We start from the raw sequence: 10,683 nt of genomic DNA, 5'->3' as shown, positions 1-10,683 counted from the left end.
AATCAGCTAATTAACTCAAAACACCTGCAAAGGCCTTTAAATGGTCTCTCAGTCTAGTGCTGTAGGCTACACAATCATGGGGAAAAGTCTTCTGACTTGACAGCTGTCCAAAAGACGACCATTGACACCTTGCACAAGGAGGGCAGGACACAAAAGGTAATTGCTAAAGAGGCTGGCTGTTCACCAAGCTCGGTGTCCAAGCACAATAATAGAGAGGCGAAGGGAAGGAAAATATGTGGTAGAAAAAAGTGTACAAGCAATAAGGATAACCGCACCCTGGAGAGGATTGTGAAACAAAACCCATTCAAAAATGTGGGGGAGATTCACAAAGAGCAGCTGGAGTTAGTGCTTCAAGAACCACCATGCACAGACGTATGCAAGATATGGGTTTCAGCTGTCCCATTCCTTGTGTCAAGCCACTCTTGAACAAGCCACAGCATCCGAAGCGTCTCGCCTGGGCTAAAGCAAAAAGGACTGGACTGCTGCTGAGTTATGTTCTCTGATGAAAGTACATTTTGTATTTCCTATGGAAATCAAGGTCCCAGAGTCTGGAGGAAGAGGGGAGTGGCACAGAATCCACGTTGCTTGAAGTCCAGTGTAAAGCTGCTGGTGTTGGTCCACTGTGTTTTCTGAGGTCCAAGGTCAATGCAGCCATCTACCAGGAAGTTCTAGAGCACTTCATGCTTCCTGCTGCTGACCAACTTTATGGAGATGCAGATTTCATTTTCCAACAGGTCTTGGCACCTGCACACAATGCTAAAGCTACCAGTACGTGGTTTAAGGACCATGGTATCCCTGTTCTTAATTGGCCAGCAAACTTGCTTGACCTTAATCCTATAGAAAATCTATGGGGTATTGTGAAGAGGAAGATGCAATACGCCAGACCCAACAATGCAGAAGCGTTGAAGGCCACTATCAGAGCAACCTGGGCTCTCATAACACCTGAGCAGTGCCACAGACTGATCGACTCCATGCCACGCTGCATTGCTGCAGTAATTCAGGCAAAAGGAGCCCCAGCTAAGTATTGAGTGCTGTACATGCTCATACTTTTCATGTTCATACTTTTCAGTTGGCCAACATTTCTAAAAATCCTTTTTTTGTATTGGTCTTAAGTAATATTCAAATTTTCAGAGATACTGAATTTGGGATTTTCATTAGTTGTCAGTTATAATCATCCATCCATCCATCATCTTCCGCTTTATCCGGGGCCAGGTCGCGGGGGCAGTAGTCTAAGCAGGGATGCCCAGACTGCCCTCTCCCCAGACACTTCCTCCAGCTCCAGAACACCGAGGTGTTCCCAGGCCAGCCGGGAGACATAGTCCCTCCAGCGTGTCCTAGGTCTTCCCCGGGGTCTCCTCCCGGTGGGACGGGACCGGAACACCTTCCCAAGAAGGCGTTCCGGAGGCATCCAAAACAGATGCCCAAGCCACCTCAGCTGACCCCTCTCGATGTGGAGGAGCAGCGGCTTTACTCTGAGCTCCTCCCGGGTGACCGAGCTTCTCACCCTATTTCTAAGGGATCGCCCAGCCACCCTGCGGAGAAAGCTCATTTCGGCCGCCTGTATCCGGGATCTTGTCCTTTCGGTCATGACCCAAAGCTCATGACCATAGGTGAGATTAGGAACGTAGATTGACTGGTAAATCAAGAGCTTTGCCTTGCGGCTCAGCTCTTTCTTCACCACGACAGACCGATACATCGACTGCATTACTGCAGAAGCTGCACCGATCCGTCTGTCAATCTCCCGTTCCATCCTTCCCTCACTCGTGAACAAGACCCCTAGATACTTAAACTCCTCCACTTGAGGCAGGCACTCTCCACCAACCTGAAGGGGACCATGGCCTCTGGTTTTGGAGGTACTGATTTTCATCCCCACCGCTTCACACTCGGCTGCAAACCGTCCCAGTGCATGCTGAAGGTCCTGGTTAGAAGGGGCCAACACGACAACATCATCTGCAAAGAGCAGAGACAAAATTGGGTGGTCCCCAAACCTGACACCCTCCGGCCCCTGGCTGCGCCTAGAAATTCTGTCCATAAAAATTACGAACAGAACTGGCAACAAAGGGCAGCCCTGCCGGAGTCCAACATGCACTGGGAACAAGTCTGACTTACTGCAGGCAATGCGGACCAAGCTCCTGCTTCGGTTGTACAGGGACCTGACAGCCCTTAGCAAAGGACCCAGGACCCCATATTCCCGAAGCACCCTCCACAAGATGCCGCCAGGGACACATTCGAATGCCTTCTCCAAATCCACAAAACACATGTGGATTGGTTGGGCAAACTCCCATGAACCCTCCAACACCCCGTAGAGGGTATAGAGCTGGTCCAGTGTTCCACGGCCCGGACGAAAACCACACTGTTCCTCCTGAATCCGAGGTTCTACTATCGGCCGTATTCTCCTCTCCAGGACCCTGGCATAGACTTTCCCGGGGAGGCTGAGAAGTGTGATCCCCCTATAGTTGGAACACACCCTCCGGTCCCCCTTCTTAAAAAGAGGGACCACCACCCCGGTCTGCCATCCCAGAGGCACTGTCCCCGACCGCCACGCGATGTTGCACAGGCGTGTCAACCAAGACAGCCCCACAACATCCAGAGACTTGAGGTACTCAGGGCGGATCTCATCCACCCCCGGTGCCTTGCCACCAAGGAGTTTCTTGACCACCTCTGTGACTTCAGCCTGGGTGATGGACGAGTCCACCTCTGAGCCCTCATCCTCTGCTTCTTCAATGGAAGACATGACAGCGGGATTGAGGAGATCCTCGAAGTACTCCTTCCACCGTCCGACGACATCCTCAGTTGAGGTCAACAGCTGCCCACCTCTACTGTAAACAGCGTTGGTAGGGCACTGTTTCCCTCTCCTGAGGCGCCGGATGGTTTGCCAGAATCTCTTCGAAGCCAGCCGATAGTCCTTCTCCATGGACTCACCGAACTCCTCCCAGGCCCGAGTTTTTGCCTCCACAACCACCCGGGCTGCAGCCCGCTTGGCCTGTTGGTACCCGTCAGCTGCCTCAGGAGTCCCACAAGCCAACCAGGCCTGATAGGACTCCTTCTTCAGCTTGACGGCATCCCTTACTTCCGGTGTCCACCACCAGGTTCGGGGATTGCCGCCTCGACAGGCACCGGAGACCTTACGGCCACAGCTCCGAGCGGCCGCTTCGACAATTGCGGTGGAGAACATGGTCCACTCGGACTCAATATCTCCAACCTCCCTCGGGATCCAGTCGAAGCTCTGCCAGAGGTGGGAGTTAAAGATCTCTGACAGGAGACTTGGCCAGACGTTCCCAGCAGACCCTTACAGTACGCTTGGGCCTGCCGAGTCTGTCCAGCTTCCTCCCCCGCCATCGGATCCAACTCACCACCAGGTGGTGATCAGTTGACAGCTCCGCCCCTCTCTTCACCCGAGTGTCCAAGACATACGGCCGCAGGTCAGATGAGACGACAACAAAGTCAATCATCGACCTGCGGCCTAGGGTGTCCTGGTGCCACGTGCACTGATGGACACCCTTATGCATGAACATGGTGTTCGTTATGGACAAACTGTGACTAGCACAGAAGTCCAATAACTGAACACCACTTGGGTTCAGATCAGGGGGGCCGTTCCTCCCAATCACGCCCCTCCAGGTGTCACTGTCGTTGCCCACGCGGGCGTTGAAGTCCCCCAGTAGAACGATAGAGACCCCAGTCAGAGCACTTTCCAGCACCCCTCCCAGAGACTCCAAGAAGGTCGGGTACTCTGCACTGCCGTTCGGCCTGTAGGCACAAACAACAGTGAGAGACTTATCCCCGACCCGTAGGCGCAGGGAAACGACCCTCTCGTTCACCGGGGTAAACTCCAACACATGGCGGCAGAGCTGGGGAGCTATAAGCTAACCCACACCAGCCCACCGCCTCTCACCATGGGCAACTCCAGAGTGATGAAGAGTCCATCCTCTCTCAAGGAGTGTGGTTCCAGAGCCCAAGCCGTGCGTAGAGGTGATCCCGACTACCTCTAATCGGAACCTCTCAACCTCACGCACGATCTCAGGCTCCTTCCCCGCCAGCGAGGTGACATTCCATGTCCCTAGAGCCAGTTTCGGTGTCCAGAGATCGGGTTGTCTAGGCCCCCGCCTTCGACTGCCGCCCGATCCTCTTCGCACCGGCCCCTTATGGTCCCTCCCGTGGGAGGCCCGGCCGGGCCCCCTGGGGAAAGGCCCGGCCACCAGGCGCTAGCCTACGAGCCCCAACCCCGGGCCTGGCTCCAGGGTGGGGCCCCGGCTGCGCCATACCGGGCGACGTCACGGAACTCAAAATCTTACGCATCATTAAGGGGGTTTTGAACCGCTCTTAGTCTGACCTGTCGCCTAAGACCTGTTTGCCTTGGGAAACCCTACCAGGGGCATATAGCCCCAGACAACATTGCTCCTAGGGTCACTCGGGTACTCAAACCCCTCCACCACGTTAAGGTGGCAGTTCATGGAGGGGAGTTATAATCATCACAATTAAAAGAAATAAACATTTGAAATACATCAGTCTGTGTGTAATGAATGAATATAATATACAAGTTTCACTTTTTGAATGGAATCACTGACATAAATACAACTTTTTGATGATTTTCTAATTATTTGACCAGCACCTGTAGTTCTATCAGATGTCCCAAAAGGTTTGCCATCTTAGCTGGGACCAGTTCGGAAAAGTCAAGACACTTAACGCTTGTCATGGTGGTATTTTATTTTGTGCAAAAGTAATTTGATCCAGAAATCGGAGGTGGGAAATGTTTTTCATGCATCAGTAATAGTGCAGAAAACGTGTATAGAAAATCTTCCTACATTAGACCATATTGACAAATGTTTAGGTTTAAATTAATAAATGATTGAAAAATATTTAAAAGTATTTGCTAATATTCTGAAACATACAGCAACGTTCTGCATTATGCTATGCATGACTGTGGTTACTTATATTATATTAAGGAACTTAAAATGCCACTTCTACCAGGTGTTTCTGTTGTAGCTGGTCTAGTGACTTGTTGCCTGTTGGGCCCTGTCTGGGTTTCCCCTTGGATAGGGCCACTGGACCGTCTCCGCCCCAAGGTTTTATACTGCTATATTATTGTGCCAGGGGAGTAGGGTCAGTTCTCCTCCATTGTTAATCCTTTGTAAATCTCTACATTTTCCTCATCTCCTGCTATGGTTAAACTTAGGAGGACATGAGGTCTTGGACCACACCTAAGGAGTACCAGCCTCGAAAGACTCGTAGCTGTGCCTGTCCAAAGTCCTCCTGGTTGTGTTGCAGATCAAGACGATACCTGATGATTTCAGCTGCCACTCAACTGGCCATTCCTCCTCCCAAGGTTGTCCCTGTCCTTGTCCATCTGGTCATGCTTCTGATCTAGGTTATGTTTTACAGACTCTGGACAAGTAGTTTTGTTTTGATTTCCACCTATAAGAACCTAGCTACAACAGCCATGTGCCACTGTTTCAACTTCAAAATAAAATGCATTGATGGACTTGATGTTGTAAACGAATGAAAACATGTGTAACATTACACATTTTTAATATATAATGCTAAATAATGTAGGTATGTTGTAAAATAAAAATACATTATACTTTTTTTAAGAAAAAACAAATTCCACTGTGGATACATTGAACTGCATAATTGCATTGACAGTGTACTACACACTGAGAAGTGAACATACAGTACATAATTGCATTGACAGTGTACTACACACTGAGTAGTGAACATACAGTACATAATTGCATTGACAGTGTACTACACACTGAGTAGTGAACATACAGTACATAATTGCATTGACAGTGTACTACACACTGAGTAGTGAACATACAGTACATAATTGCATTGACAGTGTACTACACACTGAGTAGTGAACATACAGAACATAATGTACTGTACAGTCAAAGCTAAACATTGTGCAACCATAAAAGGGGCAATCCGCTTACTCAGTGACATTGAGAATGCACATGTGAAGAGTTTGAACAACTGTTAGCATCCTAGCTATTTTATACATCTTTAAATGGCTTGTCACAATAAGGATGTCAAAAGTATGTCTCTGCAAAGTTTGAAAACATTTAGTGTTGTGGGTTGTACAATAAAGGTGGCTATGTACAACCTTAAACTTCATGGTTAAGATTAAAGCTTTTACACTACTGTCAGCTATGAAATAGATTTTATTGTAAAGCAAGATCATGCATATATATAATTGCAACAAATTTTATATGTGCTTCATTTAAACAATACAATATATGAACAAAAGTATGTGGACACCTGATCATCAAAGCTATATGTGCCATTCCAGAACCATGGGCATTAATACAGAATTGGCTGCCCCTTTACAGCTATAACAGCCATCACTCTTCTGGGAGGGCTTTCCACAGGATGTTGTAGTGTCTCAGTGGGAATTTGTGCCCATTCAGCCAAAAGAGCATTTGTGAGGTCAGGCACTGATGTTGGAAGAGAAATCCTGTCTCGCAGTCGCCTTTCCAATTCATCCGAAAGGTGTTCAATGGGGTTGAGGTCAGGGCTCTGTTCAGGCCATGTGAGTTCCGCCACACCAACTGCGTGGAACCATGTCTTTATGGACCCCGCTTTTTGCACAGGGGCACAGTCATGCTGGAACTGGAAAGGGCCTTCCCAAAACTGTTGCCACAAAGTTGGTTCATGAAGCTCCTGACAAAGTGCTTGTGCTGATGTTGCTTCTAGAGTCAGTTTGGAAGTCTGTGATGAGTGATTCAACAGATGAGAGGCAATTATTACACACTTCAGCACTTAACAGCCCAGCTCTGTACGTTTATGTGGTCTACCACTTCGTGGCTTGGCTGTTGTTGCTCTTAGATGCTTCCAATTCACATTTATAGCACTAACAGTTGACAGCAGATCAAATAGGGCACACATTTCATGAACTGACTTGTGGCAGGGGTGGCATCCTATGACAGTGACACATTTTAAGTCAGTGAGCCCTTCAGTACGACCCACTGTATTGCCAATGTTTGTCTATAGAGATTTGATGGCTCTGGGCTGGATTGTATCCACCTGTGAGCAATGGGTGTGTCTGAAACATCTGAACTCAATAATTAGTATCGGTGTCCACATAATATTGGTCATATAGTGTATAAAACCTGTCTCCAATTTACCACACCTATTTTTAAAGTGTTATTCTGCACAAGTACTATTTTTCTGTCTAGTCTACCTTACTCTTATAAACAGTTATGATTTCACAATTTGTGTATTTTCTAAGAGGTTGTCTTTGCCGGACCGCGGAAGCAGATATTAGATTTTTACTTACGTTTAGTTATGAGCATAAACTGTATGGCTACAAGTTGTTTATTTAGATGTCATTTGAATTATAATGTTACTTGTCAGTGACAGGTGTTAGCTGAGGCCATTGCAGAAAGAACAAAAACCGCTAGGAGAGAGTAACAGTGCATTACCACACCTGTCACTCAATAGGCCACGCCCCCTAATTATAAGACTTAATATAATAAAGAGTTATAAAAAAATTCACCCCTCCACAGTTGTAAAAATGTTGTTGAGAAATAAGCAATATACACCAAACAATTTTTTTTAACCAGGTTGTAAACATGTTTATTTCTGCTGTAAAGTTGGGCATTTTGCCATAGACATCTATGGATAGTGTCAAGGTGTAGTTGACGTTTGCGACACATTTGTTTCTTTTTGTCTAGAGCAAAACTTTTCTTTTCAATCAAAAACAATTGTTCTGAAAGCAAAAATGTGGCTTCAAAGTAAAAAAAAAGCATTTGCAATCAGAACAAGACTGCCCTCTTTGCTTTAGGTGCTTGAAATACTAGTTCTTCGTTTGCACTTTTGCCCCTACAGCTGTGGGTGGTGTGATGGTAATTCCATCGATCGACACTCTTAAAGGAGTGAGTACAGAGACAAAATTCCCTTCAGACAATTAACAGTTTATTTGCAAATATAGACGCGTCAAACGCTTATAGAATAATCGTCCGAGGAGTCTCTAACTTAATACATGAATAGTCCGTATTTATTACAGTGAAAAGGGGTGTGGTGAGTTGCTGGTCTTCTGTCTTGTGTCACATAGGTTTTACCCAAAGGGCGGGCTGTCCCCCCACCTTATCATTCCTGCCATATTGTTAACTTTTGTGTTTACCTAAACAAGCCAATTGCTCCTAATTCCCCCCAAGGACCACATTCCTAAGGAACAGAGAGGAATGACACCCTTCTTGGTTTAGGCAGAGGAACATGGTCAGAGTACCTAATAATCCTCTGATATTATACAGACGTATGTCACAATCAAAGTAAAGATTTATGTACCAGCCAATGGAAAGACAGACATTTCTCAAATGTACCTTAGTTAAAAATGTCCATAACAGCGGGCAGTGTGGATGATGCTTCTCCATTGGTCAGCCATTTTTTTTGTTCAGTTTTGCTACAACCAATACTTATCAGCCTTTCCGCCCAAAGGGAGTCTTAGGACACATAGGTGAAATCAGTTTTATATTAGAAATTCAACAGACATTCACATTCGTTCCTCCGTTCAGGCTCCCTTCCACATTTGGGGTCCGAGGTAAAAGAGTAAACCAGGGAATTGCCGAAATGTCAGAAGACGAATATAGTATAATTTTTGACTTTCATCAATCTCAGTCCAAATACTATACCACATTTAGTATTGTCAAAAATATCTTTATTTCAATAAATTGATGGAAGCATGTTTAATTCAGTATTTATTCAATATCTTTTTCAATGATTGTCAAAGGAAAATCCACCCTGATGTATATTATTCTAAAAATAGCTGGCCTACTTGGTCAAACTTTGATTTGGTGGAAAAAGTCTGTATTGATTGATTAATAATCAATAAAACCTATTTATATAGTTCTATCTTAAATATATTTTTCAATGATTGTCAAATGAACTATTAATAAATCCATAATAAAAAATTTCACCAAAACAAAGCTTGAACCAGTAGGCCAGCTATTTGTAGAATAATATACATCAGGTTTGAAGTTCCTATGACAAATCATAGAAAAATATATTGAAGAAATACCAAATTAAACTTGTTTTCATTGAAGCCGAGGGCTCTCCACATTCCCGGAAAGTTCAATGTGGGCGCAGACTTGTTGTCTCGGGGTGGTCTCTTGGACAACGAGTAGCGTCTTCATCCCGACATAGTCGTCGAGGTTTGGAGACGTTTCTGGAAGGAACAAGTGGATCTGCCCTCTGTGGTTCTGTCCCTGTGCACAGGACAGGACCCCATTGGGCGTGGACGCGTTGGCTCTCTGGCCGTGGCCCAGGTTGCTGCTGTACGCGTTTCCCCCACTCCAATGCATCCTTCCTGTCATGTCTTGGGTACAGACGGAGGGGCCGTCGCTCATCCCGATCGCCCCTTTTCGCCCGGGTGCCCTGTGGTTAGCAGAGGCAGCTCAGATGGTGGTCGGGGTGGTCTGTGTTAGACCAGCCGTTGCGGCCCTGGCTCCTGAGAGGGCCAGGTTGCTATGGCGGGGACTGACCGAGGACGTCGTTCCTGCAGCGTCTGTTTGGTAAGCAGAGGTCATCCGGCACACTCACGGTGTACACGTGTGTGTTCTCGGCGTGTCATGAAGGGTTCCATGGAGTGTCGGTGTTTAGTCATCCCTTGGTGAAACGGTGGCTCGGCGGACGTTGCCACAGTGGGATGTGGCTTTGGTTCTGGAAGCGCTGTGCGACGCGCTTTTTGAACACAATGAACCCTTTGAGGATGCTGTCTGTGAAGATGACACTCTTGTTGGCTCTGACCTCTGCTAAGCGGGTCAGCGACCTGTGTGCGCTGTCGACGCGGCCTGGTTGTCTCACAATCAATGGCGATAGCAGCAGGGCCGTGTTGCTCCCCAACCCTGCTTTCCTGCCTAAGGTGATCAAGCCTTCGTTTCGTTCCATGAAGATGGTGTTGTGGGCGTTCTCTCCTCCTCCCCATGTGGGGGTGAGGGAGGAGAGATTGCATCGTTTGTGCCATGTGCACGCATTGGCACAGTATGTACAGCACATGGCCGCGGTGCGGACCGCACCCCAGCTCTTTGTGTGTCACGGAGGCCCCAAGGTAGGCCAGCCGTTGTCGAAACACTGGTTGTGTGAGGCGACTGATCTGGCATATGTGACACATGGCACTCCTACACATAGGGGATTCAGGGCGCACTCCAGGCGGGGCGTGGGGTTGGAGGACATTTGTGCTGCCGCATTTTGGGGGATGCCATCATCTTTTGTCCAGTTTTACTTGCGTGACATGGCTGCAGGTACTCTGGCTCACTCTGTGCTCAGTGTGGCTAAGGATGGGGGGTTTGAGTGCTGTCCGTTGAGCGGTTGGAATGGTGCTGTGGTTGGGCGCTCACATTCCGTGTGGTGGACTGGGATCTCACTCCCGGTTGGGGCTTTGCGGCTGCTTTTTTCCTGTCTGGGCATCTTCCCTGTGTGGTGTGGTGCTGGACAGTGTCACGGTGCGCTTCCCCGTTACTGACAGGTGAGGGCGCTTGGACCCGCAGGGGGATCATGCTGGTATGTTCTCTTGGGCATGTGTTCTTCTGTGCTGCTTGTCTGCAGTGGTGCCTGTGTGTTTTGAGCGTATATCTGTGCGCCGGGTTCTGGACCCTGCGTTATTTTTTTCGGGGCTGGCCCAAGACGCTCAGATTCAGTTTTTGCTGATTGAGGAGGTGCCGGAGGGGTTGGTGCCGCGTGTGCATTCGT

This window comes from Esox lucius, chromosome 11 (assembly GCF_011004845.1).
Source record: "Esox lucius isolate fEsoLuc1 chromosome 11, fEsoLuc1.pri, whole genome shotgun sequence".
Taxonomy (NCBI): domain Eukaryota; kingdom Metazoa; phylum Chordata; class Actinopteri; order Esociformes; family Esocidae; genus Esox; species Esox lucius.
The sequence above is the reverse complement of the archived record's forward strand: the minus strand, read 5'-3'. Positions refer to the sequence as shown.